Below are 17,576 nucleotides of genomic sequence, written 5' to 3' on the forward strand. Positions count from 1 at the left end.
AGGGAGGAGGAGAAATAGTGCCCGGCTCCCAGGGCGGAGGGAGACAGGGAGCGGGGAAGCGGCACGCGAGGGGGAAGGCCGGGCCAGGCGGCGCTGGGCAGGGCTGGGCTGGGCTGGCTGGGGCAGGGGGAGCGCGGCGGAGACACCTTGTTCCGGAGGTGGGAAAGGAAGGATCAGAGCTCCCGGCTTGGGAACGAAGTTGCTGCTGCCCTGAGGGGTGTAGAGGCGGCGGGGGAGGGGATGCGACTGAGGGGATCAGCCCGGGGTCCCGCTTGGGGAAGGGAAGCGGGGGGGTGGGGGGCAAGAGGCGAGTGTGGCTCTCTCTCTCTCCTTCTCCCTTCCACCTCCCCGTTTAATTTGGAGTTTCGTTGTCTGGGGCTTTTATTTATTATTTTTTTTAAATTTTTTTATTTTTTTAAATGCACGGCACCAAGTGTAGCGAAACTCCGTCTTCCCGGACGGCCGCGTCGCCAAGCCCGGCAGGCGCTCGGGCTGCCGCGGAGCGCGGGCCCGGCGCTGAGACGGGGCCGCCGCCGAGCCCGGCCCGCGGCAGCCCGGGAAGGTGGCGGCGGGCCCCGCTCACGTCGGCGGAAACGCGCTCCCGCTCTGCCCTTGTAAATATTTGTCAGGAAGCAGTTGCCAAAGAAAGTATCTCGTTATGCAATTTTTTTTATTTTTTTTTTTTAAATGGGAGAAGCGAACTTCCCTCGCCCCCCCCGCCCGGCTCCAACACCTCCTCGTCCCCGCCTTCCCTTCGCTTCTTTAGCGATTCGTAAAAAACAGGAAAATAGGAATTGCACAAGGTTTTTTCGCGGCGTGTGAAGGCACGTCCGCGGCGGCCTCTTCTCGGCGTGCTCGGGCTTGAACAGCAGAGTGTTTTACAGACTTTCTGCGTGCACCGTCTTGCGATGGCAAAGTCTGTGTTTAACATACCAGGAGGGAAAAATACATTCACACCTCCCTCCACATGAAACAAGGACCCGTATACACAACGTGGTTATGGAAAACATCCGTTGCCAGAGCGAAAGATGGATATTATTTTGCTCCCCCCCCCCCCCCCCCCGCAGTATAAATTTGCTTTGGCACGGGCTAATGTGGGAGATTGAATTCTTGTTTTGCTTCTTGCAGCCTCTTGTCCCCCACCAGCCTCTAGTTTGTGCAGCTCTTGCAGCAGGGAGATGCGTGGTTCACAGAGGGGCTACCTTCATGCCTGTTTTTTTCCACTGATAATCCTGTTTCAAACAGGTTCTAAGTTTAGTTTTCTACTTAGAAAGTTGCAATTAAAGATTTGAGTTTTTCCCCCATTGATGAAGTGTTAGACTAAAGGAACTTCTTTCACAGTGCTGCTTGGTTTTCACGTAAGCTGCTTTATTTTGAATTTGGAGCTTTTTAAAACAGGGGATTTCTCCTGGGCTGGGGGTTTGTTGGGAGGGTAATGTAAGGCTTGCTGCATACGACAGACAAGGTGGAACTGGTTTGGGTGACAAGGGGGCCACAATCCAGTGGGGCAAGTGCAGGAGAGGGGTTCCAAGGGTGGGTTAGCTGTCACTACTCGTATGACATTGGAAAGGCAGTGGTGATAAAAAAAAATAAAAAATCCTATTTTCCTCCCCACTACCCCTGCCACTGCAGGGCATAGCAGTCATTCACCCACCAGCCTCCCTCTGCTGTGGGCAGCCTCTGGTGCCCACTAGTAAGGAAAAGAAATGCTAGCTGGACAACCCTGAAGTTGGAGAGTCAAGAAATGCAGCTTTCCTGTTTTCTCTTAGGAGTTGCCCGTTTTGACAATACTGGTCAAAAGAGGGGCAAGAATGAGGGCAGCTGCTTGCAAGAGGTGGCAAAGAAAATTCTGCCAGATCAGGCCAGTAGACTGTGAGTGTTCATCACCTTCCTGGGGAGTTATTTGGTGCAGCTATGAGCAGAAGCACCTTGTTCTTGACACAGAAATTTGATTCCAATTTAAGATAAGAGCCAGAGAAAGTATTCCTGAAGATTGTCTTGAGCAATAAAAAAAGAGAAAAGGGTGTGGGGGGAAGAGTTAATTTCTTTGTCCACCTTCCTTTCTCAGCTGCCTTCTACAACCTTGAGAAAATCTGCTCTGCCTCGGTTTCACCCTCTGTAAAATAGGAATAGTAACACTGACAAACCCCTCCTTTTAGATCCCTGGATCAAAGGTACTATATAAGTTCAAAGTGCTGTTTCTATAGGGCATTATTGCCAAATTCACTATAAGCAATTCCATTGGGTACTTGATAACAACAGTAGAATCAGTCAAACGCCCTTGATGCATTGCATGGTCCCAGATACCTTTCAGAGCCTCTTTGTGTGCCATCCCACCCCCCGAGGTCTGCAGGGATGGGGCTTTTGGAGCCTGGATTTTGCAGGAGCAGGAGGGGTACAGTCCATGTCTCTGCTTCTGGCCCCTGAACTGTGGATCGCTTTTCTTTTTGACCTGACGAGGACAACTGGAACTAGACCTTTTAAAAACAGGTTTAAAACATACAACTTATATATATATCTATATATAAATTTTGTAAGGCCTTTAGTACCTAATGATTAACTCTTCTTGATTTTTGGATGCTTTACTTTTGCATGAGTTGTTGTAATTTTAATCTCTATTTGTTTCACTGCAAAGTGGTTAGGATACTTTTTGCATCTGGACACATTGCTTATAGAAATTTAGTTCCTATCATCTTTGCAATTTTTAGCTATTAGGTAGCTAAACATTTTCTAAAATTGTACCTTAAAAAAAAAATCCCAAACCCCTACTTCAGAAAAACAAGTGTCTTAATAGCCGAATTGAAATTACGATTTACTTGTCGGTGTTCTCTCAATTATAAAAATGTTTCTAAAATACATTTAATATTCCTAATTTTTCTAAAATACAGTGTGCCAAGTTCCTCTATCAAAACAAGAAGAGTAAATGTTATATGGAATTATTACAGCGTGGGGCTTCATCAGTAAATTCACGAACAGTCCAGTTATTCTTCCTCTTCTACTTTTTTTTCCTTTCCTCCCCAAGAAGCACTGAGTGTGTCTGTGCAGCTTCAGAAGTTTCCTCTGAGCTCTTTTATACTTTAATAGGTTTGTTTTGGTGGCAGTTTACTAGGAGAATATGCTGCAGACATATTTTTTTTTTTAAAAGGTCAAGCGGTCCCCTAACATGTCCATTGTGTATCCTTGCAGTAAGAAATCCTCAGTGCAAAGGAGAGCTTCATGGTTGAATTTTGAAAGATAATTATTTAAATCTTTTTGTTAACTCTTTTTTTTTTCATCCTTAGCCCTGCTTTTGGAGAGTCAACTTTTAGTACGGTAAAAAGTAGAAAGCTCCTTAATTAAAAATAAGAAACAGTTAAATGTAAACTTAGATGGTCACCTTTCCTTCTGAAATCCCGGTGTTTAACTATGTTTGTAAGGAACATGGTAACAAATGAGTAGCCATGGTACTAATATGAGGACAAAGCAAAATTACCAATTACAGAAATATCTAGGGCTCTGGGCCTGAATCTTTGATTTCCCATATGGATCTTAAAAAATGTATGCATAATTGGCTTCTAACTGTGCATGCTCTAGGAACATATTCAAGAATCAACTACAGATATTTTTTTCCAGACACTGACTAGATATATATTCACTTGTCAGCAAAAAGATACATCATTCTGATGCTCTTAACCAGAAAGAAAAAAAATAAAAGTAGTCTTCTTCCAGCAAAGTGAGGTTGTAGTGTATTAAAAAAGTCACATAGTCTCACTTTCATACAGGAGCGAAGCGGAAAAGAAAGGGGGATTCTTGTGATATTTAAGCACTCTTTGAGACACAAGACTAATCAGTGTAACTTCTGCCTCATACTTGAGACCTACGTTTTATTAATGCACATCAAGGTCTTTACTCTGCTAAAGTAAATAGCTATGTCATTCACGCTCAGTTTCAGTGGAAAAAAATTGTTCTTTATCGACAAAGAAAAATATAATTTTTCAAAATAAAAATAATGGTGAGATTTTACTTTTCTCAAAAATTATGCCAAAAAAAAAAGTGCATGTGTATCTCGGTGATTTTGAAGGAAAGAAAGACCGTACAAATTAGTAATAAATTAGTACAGAAAATATTAATAAAAAAATCTTGTTAACTCGTTCAAATGACATAAATTGGAGTAGTCTGTATACATTGCTGCAAGCATCAGAAATAGAATTGTCATTGGCCACCAAATTGATTTTTAAAAGTTGTTCTTTCCCTTCCTGTTCATTTTGGATAAATGCAATATGCCTTAAAACTTCCTTCTTTAATTCAGTACACATTAATTCCTACAACAGTTTATTTATCAGGTATGTTCAGAAACTAAGATTAAAGTCTCCAGCTGATTTAGTAGCTGAGGCATTACTCATCAGAATATCTGATTACTGGCATATTAAGCAATGGAACTGACTAAACATGAAGCATTGCATCTCCCAGTACGTATATTTTAATTACTACTAGACAAACAAATATCAAGATGGCTTTATATTCAAAATGTAATGCATGATCATGTGAGCAAAAAATCCACAATACTGATCAAAATGTTGTCATCATCGCATCTATGGCAGCACCTAAGCTTTCCTTTAAAATTTCTGTTTGCCCATCTCTTAGTGGTAATGGGTCTTACACTCCTCATTTAAAACAATTGCAGTGGTTTTGTTGAGGTACCCTGGCAGAAAAGACATCCAAAATCACAGGAAAAAGCAATACCAGTTGCAGAGGTGTGACACCGACCTCCTGCTTCCCTAATCAAACTCTGTCCACATGAAACCCCTGGTTTCCGAGAGTTGTAACCCTTTAATTGTCAATACTCTAAATACATAGCTGTACTTATATAGGAAGCTGTCTTTAAGAAGGTAGCTGATCTATAATTTTGCCTTTTTCTTTCAATAGCTTTAGGCCAGATTTCCTCATTTCGAGTAATTTGCTCTAATATATAATCTTAAAACATAAGATAGTAAATCATTAAGACACGATTTTTCTCTTCAGACCACTCTTTCTTAATTACCATGCAGTCTGAAAATATGAGATGATCAGAGTAGTAGTTTCATTTCAACAAGGCTGTGCATGGATTAGGGCTTCAGAATTTCCTTATGCCGCAGAAAAATTCCCTCTCCCTTCCCAGCTGAAAACCCCGAGCAGCTGTAAACACCTCATGCTTTCTAGAGGCTTGGCTCCCCTAGCGCAGCCTGGTCATCTTACGAATCCACTGGTCAAACGAATTTCAATGACCGGTAATCAAAATTGTCCTTAAAGCCTGCAGCGTGGAGGTCGTGGCCGTAACACTTGTGCAGTTTTGGCAAGGAAGCTCTGCGTTTCTGAGCACCTTGGTTCTCGATTTCTCACCCGCGTGAGATATGGGTGACACCATACTCCAGGCTTATTTACGGACACCGTTGGAGAAAGGGTAGGAGCGATGGAGACAACAGCTAGAAACTCCAACGCCACAACGCGATTACAGTATGTTTTCCTTTCCTTGCTCTTTCAATTCGCAGTAAATTTCATTCCAGCTCTTAGAAATCATCATTCTTTCCCCCTTTTTATTTCAAAATGGTTGCATATTTTTCATTCACGAAAAGGTTAAAGGCGTTTCCCCATCGCAGGAGGGATTATCTTACCAGAGGATTCTGGGACTGCAGATGTATACTGCGGCAAAATCCTAAATTCATCGGCAAAAAAAAAATCATTTCCAGACCCCAGCTGCTAAAAATAATAGAATTATAGTAAATCATTGATAAGATTAAAACATAAAGCCATTTTTGCATTCCAAAGTGCTCTAAAACATGAGTCTTTTCTCTTAATTCATTTCTTAAATAATGCAAATTTTAAAGTAGCTTTTCTATCCCAAGCACGCAGCGCCATGAAATCGATAATTTTTGATCTTTTGGTTAGTAGGCAACATGGTGAGCTATTGCAGTGACTGCAGGCAGCAGACATGTTCTTGTCAGCTAAAAATTTTCATATTGTTTTTGAGTCCATGGAGATTTGCGGATGGGATACAGCCAGTTATAGCTTCAGCTTGCACTTTGCTGGGGGGACGTAAACCACCGCTGTTTTAGATGCATGTATAGATATAGATATATGTTTTAAAAACAAGAAGCATTACTGGATTTTAAACAAAAAATTATGTAAAAAGAATGGCTGGTGTGATTATAATCGCATCATGCAGGGTCCACGGTTTCCATTTAGTGAAATTTCGCAGAGGGCAACTTCTTAAGAACATCCCTGCTGTGCAGAGTGAAAAGCATGAACAAACCAAAGACAGAATTCATCTGTGTTTATATTTTACAGACAATGAAAAACCTACTCTTTGTATGCCTTTTTTTCCACCTTATTATTTCACGAAAACTGCAGCATTTTCCCCGCCCCCACCCGAACACTCACCACCCCAGCACTGCGGTGTTCGGTCTTTCTTTCTTTCTTTCTTTTTTTCCATCTCTTCTTCTTTTTTGCTTTCACAAATTCTGCACGCGCCATCTTTGTCTATTGTTACTCTTTTCTAATTTCTCTTGCCCATTCTCTTTCAAATCAGCTAATAAACAGAAGGCTAAATGCCTGATCAATGCTTATGTGTTATATGCTCCCCATCTTTTTTCTTTCTGAGAAATAAAATTTTAAAAAAGACCAAACCAACACCCCACGCCCCAAAATTTCTCTATTACCATAACCTGTTGTATACAGTGGTGATAAAAAAACATTATTAACATAATAGCAACAGCTGCAGCCTAAATAGAAGCTATGAGATAATAAATGTGCTACAACAAATTAATTTGCTGCAGGTGCTTGTGCTCTGAACTGCGTAACCCAAGCCATTTCAAGTCTGAATACAATTATTATTCCCCCCGCATGCTAAAACAAAGTGCGGAGCAAAATGTCCTGTTATTATAAATATCTTGTCCTGTCCCCCGAACATTTTTACCATCAGCAAAGAGTGGAAGAAAGGGTTTTAACACCTTAGTAGAAAGCTGTGGCATTTAAAAATATTTAACAAGGCTTCAAGTCATGTCCAGGCTTGAAGAGATAATGTCTGTTTAGACATTAATTTGCACCTATTGTCTCTTAACCAGAGCTCTATAGGTAAGGACGCAGCGAGGTATTACATACGTGCAATTGGCAAGGCAGGGGCTGTAAACATCTCATTAGTAACAGATGCATATTTGTGTGTGTTGGCTCTTCCATTTACTTCATTGCAGAGAAAAAAAAAATCTCTTTGCAATTTGGCTTGTATAATGAGCAGTGAACTAAGCAGGGATTTTTAATGTTTTTTTTTTTTTTTTTCTTCTGGTAAATGTAGTGTTTATGGAAGCCAGTTACTAGTTACCTCGCAGGCATCTACCAGTAGCGTGTTGCAGCATTCTTCAGACTACGAAGATGGGAAGTTAGATGAAGCCAAGTGGTCTCTTTTCGTTTGGGCACCGTCTTGTAAAAATTAACCACGTGCTTCTTTATATTTTTTCCTTTTTTTTTTTTTTTTTTTTACTGTTCACAGACCTAATTGTCTGAAACTGGGTGAAAAGACAAAATTAGTGGCTCAGCTGTGCTGGCTTTACTAGCTTTTTTCATTGCCACAGCACACGCGCCACTTTTTCCCCTGTTTCCTTTGCAAATGTAATTAGAGAACTTCTGTGTTTTAAAAGATTGATTGTTCTCACAGAGTAACCTTGAAACGTTCTTTCTACGATCGTGAGAGAAAACAGTATCGTGCGTACCCTAGGAGAACTGGCCCGGGACGCCTCTGCCCCGCGCTCGGGCGGTGCTCGGGCAGCGGGGGCACCGCGGGGCCGGGGCCGGGCGGGCTCGGTGCTGCCCGGGAGGTGCTGCGGGTGCAGAAATGCACCGAAACCCCGCAGCGCTGGCCAGGAGCGCCTGCTCGCATGAGGCGGCCCGGGGAGGTCAATGGGATTACTCATGAGCAAATGTGACGTCGCACAACTCATCCCTAAGCTAGAATTTGCATGTCTCAAATCCCTTTTGCCCAATGAAGAAAACGTATAATCAGTTAAGCAAAGATGTATGTGCCACGCTAGTGAAAATGGTTCTGGTTTTAAGGGTGCTTTTGTATCAAACTCCTGTTTCATTTTCTGCAGCTTCTTCATGTCTACTCCAGAGATCTGATTTTTAAGTTATTAGTTGGGCTTTGCTTCCATCTGTGTCCGTAGCAATTTTCTCAGAGTAACAACTGGGATATGAATTCCTAAAATTGAGGCATTCATCTCCATAATAGTTCATGCTAATGTGTCTCCCAGTCATCATCCAAGTAAGTAAATAGTGTAGCATTTCTGCATATGAAGCACAGGGTGAAAATGTGCTTTCGCAAACTTCCTTACAGGTATTTCCACAGCCCAGTCAGCGTCTCCTTTCTCCTAAGTAAAGCTGGTGCCACAAATGAGTGGTTCTTTAGGCTCTCTCCCTCTGATTCCTGGTATTTTGCTTTTAAGAGTCACAGTGCTGTTCATGTTCTCAAAGGATATCCATATTTTGCTGGTAGGTGATTTCAGTGGGGGAATTGGATCAATATTTCATAACTTGTGCATCCATCTAACTGCTTCATGCTGCTGGAAGTACCCAAGCACTGCCTGGCTGAGGTTATCAGGACCACATAACACAGGGTAAGAAAATACAAATCAAAACTGGAGATCTGAAGCAGGACTGAGGGACAGGTTTTTGGGTTATTTAGTGGAGTACCCTCCCTTGATCCAGCTTTTGCAGCTTTGATGTCTGCCAAGTAAAACGGCTTGCTTGGCATTCAGCAGGGAAACTCAGAACCTATGGTTTACCTAGGCCAACCCAGCAGAAATGCAGCTGTTGGAGAACAGCAGCTTCACACAACAAAACACTACAAAGTGGAAATCATGGCTGGCTTCATTAAGAAGGTACACGCAACCCGATTAATTAAATGGATGGGGAGAGAAGGTACAACAAGCTGTTTATTTTCCATCATAAACCACTCCTCCCTCAGCAAAGAACAAAAATGAAGAAGAGGAGAAATGCAGGTAGTTAATTGTAGGATAACCTGTACAATGCAGGTAGTATGACTGTCACCTTTGTATTGCTGTATATATGACTGTAACAAAGTAGAGATTATTTTTTGGTTCATGAGCTAATGTGACTCAAGATTAAGCTTTACTGTGAATGTTGAGTGTGAGCCTAATCCTTGCTGATGGTGAGCACCCAATCAAGAGAGCATTTGTTGAGAGTTAAGGAATGCCAGCAGGAGTATCCTCATTAAAAACTAACAAACAAACAAGCCCCAAACTAAGCAATTGCATTACTGCTTTATTATATCTGGTAATATCTGCCCTCCTGCATAATTATAAATGACTTTTTTTAAATTTACCTCCTCTGAGTTTCTGCAACCTGTGCTTATGCAGGTTCCATTTCTGCAAGCGTATTCTTTAGCACTAAAAATATGAACAAGAATGTGTGAGTCTGAAGCTCTTTCCTGGGTTATACTCATGCACAGATTCACCTGTTCACTGTTTAGGTTTGTACAATAATGTTTTGTTATTGTTTTGAGTCAATATTTGCTACTGAGCCGGCTCTGCCTTTTTTCTTCCACCCACCTTTCTCCCTGTGCACTGCCAGAGAAGTGTGATTTGAATGAAGCCATTCCCAGAGATATTGCCATTTACTGCAGCATCACTGGCTATAATTTGTCAGGCGACATCCAGAGGGCTGGAGGGGAGGCAGTATGTGGAGGTACTGCTTTATGTGCCCGGGGGTCCCTGCAACCCATCCTGAGCCAGCTCGCTTGCCAGTCCAGAGAGGGCTGTGCCACATCTCAGGCCACAGGTGCTCTATGGCTGGAGGGTTTTCACCTGGGACATGGCTTTACAATTTCTGAGCTCTTCTTTCACAATTCTGCAGAGCTGGACAAATCAGGATCTCTTTCTTTGCATCAGATTTCCTGTAATGCAGAGGGATGGCTTGGAAGGTATCTTTGGATGAAGCTTTTAGCTTTGGGCACCAAAACCTCTAGAGCAGGAGTGTGGAAAGGGCTCTTCCAACTTTGCCAACAGTTTTATTTTTCCCTGGTGCATGTGTAATCCTGTGGGACAGGAAACAAAGGTTCTATGGTTTCTGGGAAGCCCTAAGTAAAAAGGCTGTGTTAGTAGTTATTTCCACCTCATAAGCTGCTTCCTTTGTCTTCCCAGTCTTGCTCTATTTGCCATTGCCTTTCTCAACCATCAGATTCTTGCTCCCGTTTAGAAGCCACACAACTTCTGAAATTATTATTTTTTTTAAGCTGGTTGATACCACTGCACAGTGGAGCCATTCTGCCATATAAAAAACATGGTGAAGCTTCCTGATGTGGTGTGTGCTGCTGAGAGACTCAAATATGGCTGAGCTTGTGCTGTGGAGAGAAGAAGGAGCTGATCAGGAGGTCTGTTGTGGGAGAGATCCACAGCGAACTGGAAAAGCCCATCAAGGGGAGGGGGGGACACCGTCTGCTGGCACGTCTCCTTTGAGCATCTCCATAACTCCAGGGAGGGTCAGGTTGCCAGCAAACTGTCTCTTATCAAAACATCCTGCCCCTAGGAAAAGGAAAGTGGAACACAAGTCGCCAAGGGCCTTTTGTAGTCAGCCCCTCACCCTGTGGTCCTCTCATCCTGCCACTGCCACCATGGAAAGTCCTTTAACAGGGCAATAGTCCCTTTTAAGGCTCTGCTGTAGCTGAACTGAGGGGCAGGGGCATGTTCCCCATTTATGTAACTCACTGACCTGCTTGTTGCATTTGGGATCCAAAGTGTTTTTTGGTGGTGCTGCAAATAGCCAACACCCGAGGATTTTTTTGCTTTCAAACCCATTTCTTTCTAACAAATTGACACACCGGGTGACTAGCAAATTTCACCCATGTGTTATTTTGTAAACTCTTGGGTTGCATAATTCAGTAAGTGACTGTAGAAATTATATGGTCAAAAACAGGAAAGGGTATATTGTTCTAAACAGGTGAAAACTTGTGAAAAAGACTAAAAATAATGATTTTTTTTGCATGAATTTTCAAAATAATAGGGGCTTGAGCAAGAAAAAAGAAGAGAAGTTTTTTGCATGGGCACAGATAAATATGAGTTTCACGTTTTTGGAAAGTACAGATGATCTGAATCTATTCATTATTTGAAATTCATATCTGGTCCTGTGCAAGAAGTGTAAAAACTGATACTGACTTTTAGGAATGTCCCTCCAGACCTTTATACACCTACATTCTGTTGCTTTCCCTTTCATCCTCTTGTCAGTCAATACTTAACCCTTTTGGATTCTGACCTTTTGGAAGTGTGAGGGCTCAGTATGGAGCTGATCAGATAGTTAAAAGGATATTCTTGCATATTTTCACAAATCAAAGCACCACATTTGATTTACTGTGACTTGTGAATTATATTACTACAAATACACAGGAGCTTGTTCACTGAGGCACTAAGTCTCTCAAAATCTTCCTTAATTTGCTTCACAAACCCCTATGTATTTGAAATTTCTTCCCATATATATTTTTTTTCATTCTTGAACATTGAGTCAGATGTTTAAAAACACCCTGTATCAAATTAGCAAGTATAGAAGTTTCAATGTGATTTGCATTCACTCAAAGTCCCCCTAAACAGAGCAAACAAATTACAAGGCTCGTGAGTAAGATAATATAATTATCTGATAAAAATTTAAAAATCCCTCCCAAATGGTAGTAAATGTGTAAAATAACAACTAAACAAAATATTTAACCATCTCTTTACATCTAAAGCATTTCTTAGTATGTAGCAGTTCGGGCTCATAGTACGATCCTTGACTGTCGCCTAGTTTCAGAAATATAAGGAAATTGTTACAGAAAAGGTGACAATAATACGTCTTGTTGGAGCTGAGAAACAAAATGAAGCAGCTGTACATCAGAGAGAAAATCTGAACCAAGAGACTGATAATGAGTGTGGCAAGTATTTTTTCTTGCTTATGGGTGGAAAAGCCAGCAAAGTCTCCGTTTGAAGACAAAGCACAGAGTAATGTGATCATAAAAATCTCCTAATGGGGACTATGTGATGTTCCGTAAATGTATTCCTTTCAATACATCCACACGCAGTCTTTCAAGGTTGCAGGGGATATGATAGCATCAGCATAGCTGGATGCGCACAGAGCTGATACTCCTGTTTTGTTATTATTGCTATTATTTGTGCTGTTATTGTTTAATACATGTACCGCGGCAGCTTTTGAGAAGCTCAGATAAAAAAACATCACCCCATTTTTGCAAGGCAGTGTGCAGACATTGCCAAGGCACTGTCTGTGCTCTGAGAAGCCTGCAATTGATGGAAACGAGTGACATTCAGAGGGTGGGGAGACAAGTACCATAATTATGGGTGGGGCTGCTAGTATTACCTGTTATTAAGGGCTTGCCTGACACTTCCCATTTTAAGACCTGTTTTTGGTGGTTTGTAACTGCTTAGTAAACTTTAACCATTTGTCTTTCACTAGACTTCCGACCTTGGCTGAGAGTGCAGCTCAGTCATTACTAACAGACTGATTTATTTTGTTTAGGCTTGGGGGATGGCAGGGTTGGAGCTGACAGAGGAAGCAGCAGCTTTCAAAAAATGCAAAAAAATTTTGTCATTGTTCCTGTCACTGTTTATCTGAAATAAGGACTTGAATATTATAATGTCACTGTTTCCTTCTATTCCCCCAGCTGTCTGTCTGCATCCATCTCTGAGCTCTTGGCTTAGATTTATCTTTCTGTTCTGCATTTATACAGTACCTTACTCAGCTGAGTGCTGGTCCATGACTGGTACACCTATAAGCAACAGAAGGGCCCCAAAATACTCTGGTTTAGCACAGAACAAATGCTATTGGGAGGCAGAGGAATATTCCTGGTACAGCAATCCTTCACAGTCTCTTCGTTATTGATTGTGACTCTTGAATTACTTACCTTTCCCCTCATACTTACAGTGCTGGAAATGTTTAATATTCAAATATGAGTAACTTTCCTTGTCAACAACGGCTCCTTTTAGTAAATGTTTCTTCTAAAAATAAGGAGGCTGATTTTTAGGCTCTGTTTAAACAGAGACATGGTGCTGTTGGGGGATCAAGCTGAGCAAAAGCTTATTCTTCTACCTGTGTTTTTGGAATCAGCACAGAGAGGAAGGGAATGAGCCACTGAGTTCGTATTTCCACTGGAAGTGCAAAACAGAGGGCCAAGATTCATTAAGATTGTTACACTAAGTCAATATGACCTTTGTATTTTGCTTCCTTCAATTGACTTGAAATTGGACTAAGCAGCAAGCACTGTGTTCAGGACTTGTGAATTTCTTCAGCAAAGGTCAATATTTTCAACTGTGAGGGGATCATTGTTTCAATAGTGATTTTTGTATCACCTATAAAGCCTCACAGGCCATTTCATTCACCTCCTTTATAGTCAGTATTTTTCACCCTCTTTTAACTAAATAGTTGATGAAATCTGGTCTTTTAGAATAAATGCAAAAATTACTGGATTTTTTTGTTGCACTAAGTTTTCAACATTATGTTTTTCATACCTGAAGTTCAATCCTGCAAACTTTTAGGTTCTGTTTCAGGTTCTTTTGCTTCACTTTTAAATTTAATTATGAGCAATTTTGTTCCCCTGTGAACACCCCTGACATTTGCAGGAATTGTCCCTACATTTAACCGAGTCAATAATGCGAAAGTGTGTAGGCTGAATGTTTGCAGCTGCTCCTATTGGGATTAAAGATGTTTTCCTAAATGCAGACCTGTGTTCTCTCCTTGTAACCTGGTTATGGACCATGTAATCTATGGCACACTTTTAGAGTGTAATCATACGGAAAAGTCCTCGACCAAAAAAAGCAACCAAACAACACAAGGGCTCAACAAGCCACAAATGTGCTTTGAAATCTGAGTGTGGGCAGACCCAGGAGCAGGCAGTGCATCATGCAGACAGCAAGTTTCTGTTGATTGTAAAAAAACCAAAGAAACCACTACACCCTCTAACAAATCTGATTTTACCCAAGAACTTCATATGGATGTGACTTGTGATTAATTTATTCTTTCTTTGTTGGGTAGCCTCTATTAGCTCCCAGGGATGTAGCAAAATACAACCCTTCTACCCCAGTCTTTTAAAGGCAGGTCCATCCTTGCTCACAGGTCTGCCAACTGAAAAGGCAAAATTGACTGGTTTTCATTTTTTGGACCATACTTTTCACACATGCACAAGCACAAAACTCCTGCAGGGGTCAATGAGAGTATGTTATGCAGGGATTGAGAAGAGAATACACCCTGGCTAGTTGGTATTTTTCCTAGGATCAGGTGGAGAGGTGGTCTTTGCTGACACTGTGCCAGGCTCACGCCAGCTGCTGTAAGTGCATAGAATCATAGAATTGTTTAGGTTGGAAAAGATGGCAATAAACCTATTTCTATGCAAAAGAACTTATTGCTAATAATTTCTGTCAGCTTCTAACCACTGGTGTGTGACTTTTTTAAAATCAGATGTTTACAAGCAGTTGGGGTTTTTTTTCTACTTCAGTGTTTTAATGGAGTGCTAATGGTCATCGGCTCCATCTGACTCATCCAGCTCAGAAACAAACATATGCCCTTTTCTAATGACAAAAGCTAAAGTAAAAGATAAAGCATATTTTCCTGAACAGCTTGATTTTTCCCTCCTAGCAGGAATTAATGTGAATACATTTCACAATAAGACAGAATCTGCAAGGAGCCAGGCTGGAACCATTTGGGCTCTAGTTGTGTGCTGCTGGGAGGGGGCACGGGAATGGTGAGTGAACCTGCTAGGAGTCAAGCCAAATTCTTTAGAAACCACCAGCCCTAAAGTGATGATCTCACCATCCAATGCATAGAGGTACATTTGAAGAGACGTATTTTGCCAAAGTATCTCCCTTAAGTCTTTCCAGTGAGATACAGTAACTACAGGTGTGGTGGAAGGTCCTGTAAATGTCCCTGGGAACATTAGACAATCTCAGACAAATTCTGTGCTACAGCAGTTTTTTGTTGTTTTTGTTTTTGTTTTTTTTTTTTTTTTATTTGTTGTTGTTGTTGTTGTTTGTTTGTTTGTTTGTTTTAAGAATAAGAAGGAAAATAAGGGGAAAAAAAAAGAGTGGCTGGTAACATATATCTGTATCATAAATGAGGCATCCAAGTTGGCTCAAACCATCAGAGGCCCCTGAGGGCTAAATTGTTCATAAAAACCAAAACTTACCAAGAGCTGGTCTTTCCTCCATGGCAAGGCTGAGTGGGATGGAAGAACCTGAATTTCTTGCTCCTCCTTTGTGCGGCTAGACAGGTCTTCACCAGCAATTGCATTTCTTTCATGAGCTTGAAACCCACACTAACATTTTAAAATAACAAGCAATAACTGTGTAAGCTTCCAAGCTTTCCAAAAGCCTATTTATAGCCTCATATAGTCATATACAGACAACTAAATTCCTATATACACTAACATCCCCAGCTGATTTTATTAGGTGAACCTCTTTTGGATCCCCAGCCCCAAATGATGCTTCCCATTCTAGAAGGGCCCTCAGATAGTTGCATGTTTGCACTCTTGCTCTCATCCAAAAAATATTTGCAAAATACATATCTTTGTTCAAGTGGGAAGTACTAGATATAATCCTGGTCTGTATGAAGGAAGAAAGCTGGTTTGATTTCTCCATTCAGGCCTGACTGAAATCCTTATCATGCCCAGTTATATAGTATCACATGGGAGTTTAATTTCTTTGTCACCTCACCTAGCATAGCCTGTGACTGTGTTCTGAAGCATCCACTTGGAAAGAAAGTCAACAAAATCATCTCTGATGCTCCTACGGGGGTGCCCCCTCTAAAACAAATTTTCTGGAAAGGAAGAAGAGAAAGGAAAAATCAGAGAAGGCTTCATCAAGTTGTGAGTTAGGAATCTAAAGATATTGCTGTACTTAGCATATCTGATGCTCTTCTAAAGGGAATCTAATATCAAACTTAAAAATTGCTAGGGCCAGGGAACCCAGCAAAACATTTGGGAGGTTCTTCTAGTAGTCAAACATCAGCACTTCCAAAGTCTAGTCTGAACTTGCCCAGTTTCAAATTGCAGCTTCTGGGTGGTGTCAGCCTCCATCTTCTGTACCACACAGCCCAGTGTGGAGTTCTCTTCTTACAGGCTGATCAAATCCAATCCTTTATTTTCCCCATGATAAAGTGTCGGTCTTCTACTACATGAGGAAAATTTCCTGCACCTACTCTGCTTTACAGCTTATTAACACCCTTCTAGCCCACAGACACCAGGATGGGGGAGACTGGCTGCATCTAGACTGTGCCTGAAACATTTACAAGGTGATGTGGTAGGCTAGAGCTGCTTGGCTTGTTAACCAGACTCACACATCCACATGACAGCCTCTGAGATACCACAGCATGGAAGGCTGGTGTTCCTCACTGGGAGCCCACATTCTGGCAGCCCTTAAGTGCCCTTGGACATCCCAGGAGACAACCTCCATATCCCAAAGTTCTCTCACCCATGAGTTAATGACTTGGTCTTTTGACCAATACAGCTCCTCAGGGATTGGGTATTTTCCACGAGCAGTCTGTCCTTGCTTTCCAGGAGAGAGTCATATTCTATAATGACCTACTACAGTCACAGCTGCTTTGCATCTTTATATTGGGGTGGATTAGAAAATGTGCTCTTTGCTTGCTAATAGCTCGGCCCGCATCAGTGACCTCTCTTCTTTCTTAACCCCAGTCTTTTGTGTCATCTGCCAAATTTCTTAGCAAGGATTTTATTTTTTTTTCCGGGTCACTGACAAAAATGCAAAGTAAATCAGCTGTTTTTGTTGGTAGAAAGGGCCCATGGGACTGTCCCTTGCAACTTGTGGGTTCTTAAAAAATGGGTTTCTTATTATATCAACCACAAACTTCCCCCAAAGGTAAACTGCCTAGGAAATGACTCCTATCAGTATCCCACTGGTATTCCAGAGCACAGCTCTACTGCACAGGGAGAAGAGATTTACACATATTGAATTCACTGTTACTACTTTGACAAATAGTGTAATCCCTCAGAGCTAGTTCCTGCATAATCACTTCTGTATGTTTTTTACTGACCTTAGAAACAGAACTAGAGATAAGAATGGTTGAGAAGCTGGAAGGCAGCTTACCAGACCCTTCTTTGCTCCGGGCTGAAACACACTGCCTGGAAACTGTTAAAAGATGTGCTCCAACTTCCAATGTTTCCTTCAGTTGTGCAGTGACAAGGACACCCTTTTAAGGGCTTGGGTTAAAAGAGGGATGTGTTTCGAAGGTATGCAAAAGGAAGAAAAGGTGTTTTTATTTTGTGTAACACTCTGAACAGATATCTCTCTGTGTGTTTTAATCATGGTACAGACAGAACTGACTCTGTGATGCTTTCATGCATCAATTTCTATTCAGAGGGAGTCAGTCAGGGCTGCAACCCCAAACAGATGGAATAAGTTTAATGATCAGCTGAAATGGGAGGCAACATAATCTGGTTTAAGGCATTTTAATGCCTTATCTTCAAGACATTGAATTAAGGTTGTGAGGACTCCATGTTTCCTGCTCCTTTTGATTGAGCATTTTGCAGAACTGCATTCATGTTGTGATTACACATCTGCGAG

General features: G+C 41.5%; 1 long non-coding RNA gene across 1 annotated transcript; it reads right to left on the reverse strand.

Annotated features, from left to right (window-relative positions):
• Positions 1-15,180: 15,180 nt before the first annotated feature.
• On the reverse strand, positions 15,181-16,547 carry LOC135287897 (uncharacterized). The gene is made up of 3 exons (XR_010351347.1): positions 16,464-16,547; positions 15,708-15,810; positions 15,181-15,310 (listed from the first exon to the last, which is right to left on the reverse strand). It is a non-coding gene; the product is annotated as an uncharacterized LOC135287897 (long non-coding RNA).
• Between the last annotated feature and the right edge of the window lie 1,029 nt (positions 16,548-17,576).

This window comes from Passer domesticus, chromosome 1, assembly GCF_036417665.1.
Source record: "Passer domesticus isolate bPasDom1 chromosome 1, bPasDom1.hap1, whole genome shotgun sequence".
Lineage (NCBI taxonomy): Eukaryota > Metazoa > Chordata > Aves > Passeriformes > Passeridae > Passer > Passer domesticus.